The sequence below is a fragment of the Aplysia californica genome, unplaced genomic scaffold (genome assembly GCF_000002075.1).
Source record: "Aplysia californica isolate F4 #8 unplaced genomic scaffold, AplCal3.0 scaffold00815, whole genome shotgun sequence".
Lineage (NCBI taxonomy): Eukaryota > Metazoa > Mollusca > Gastropoda > Aplysiida > Aplysiidae > Aplysia > Aplysia californica.
Genome location: NW_004798085.1, coordinates 318,969 through 320,153, shown reverse-complemented (window position 1 = coordinate 320,153; position 1,185 = coordinate 318,969).

Here is a 1,185-nt window from a genome sequence, read left to right as displayed (position 1 = left end):
GGGGGGGGGGGGAGAGGAGGTCAAAAAGTCCGTGGAAAGTCATTTTCTCTTCCAGCTCCATCTTTCAGGAACCCTCACATACGAAAGCATTAAAAAATAAGTTTTAGTAAGAGTTTTACAGCACTTGCAACACATAAGGTCATATAAGTGCCGAAGATTAGAGGTGTTGCAAGAGAGTAACAAACACGAAAAAGAAGGAGGGGAGATAGAGACGATAGGGTTTTTTAAAGAAAAGAAGGAGCAAACCACACAATAGCACCCGCCAACCACCCACTCGACAGCATTAATTGAGGGATGAGATACAATGTCCAAGAACACATTAACAATTCATTAAGGAGGGGTTAGGGGGTACACCCGTAGGCTATCTCGCTTATTCCTATTAGTGGACCAAATTTTACCAAATTTCACACATATAACAAGCATAGTAAGGAGTCTTAAAATCCGCAATCAAATTTGAGAAAAAAGTTTCGTTTCCATGGATACGGCGGCCATATTGGATTTTGTTAACATATCTTACGTAATGAATGCCGCACTTACTGCTCATGGAAACTGATTGTTGTTGTTTTTTTGCATGCATGTTAACAAACATTGGATCTAAAAATTTGTTTGTTGTTTTTTTCCTAAACGAATTAGAAAATTTTTCATGAATTATTTTCTGAGGCAGTATTCAAGTTTGCCAAAAAATTCGTGAAAATCCACAGTCAAGACACCACCAACAAACATCTATTCATATATCAATGATTCAACTCACAAATGTTTAGTATTATACCTTCTCTTACTTCTGTGAAAATTTCATAACGATTAGACGAAAAATGGTGGAGTTAATCAAAAAAGTATAGAGGAAAGTCGCTTTTTTAGAAAACAGCCGATAAAGAAAAATAAAATATTGACTTTATGAGGAAATGGTGGGGACAAACATGCCCGGTATGGGAAGAAATGAGGTTTTTGGGGGTTCTTTTGCAATGAAAAAGTTGTAGGATAGGCTGAGGAAGCTAAAAATGCCTACAACTGAAATTCCCTAATTTTGAGCCGAATCGGGACTTTCGGGGTTCCAATACATTACACACAATTGGCTGCTAAAACCAAACTGACAGAGATATTTATTTAGACTGTAAAGCGCATAGAACTTACTGTTGAGAGGGAATTTAAGCTTTACAAACCCTGTCTATTATTATTATTATTATT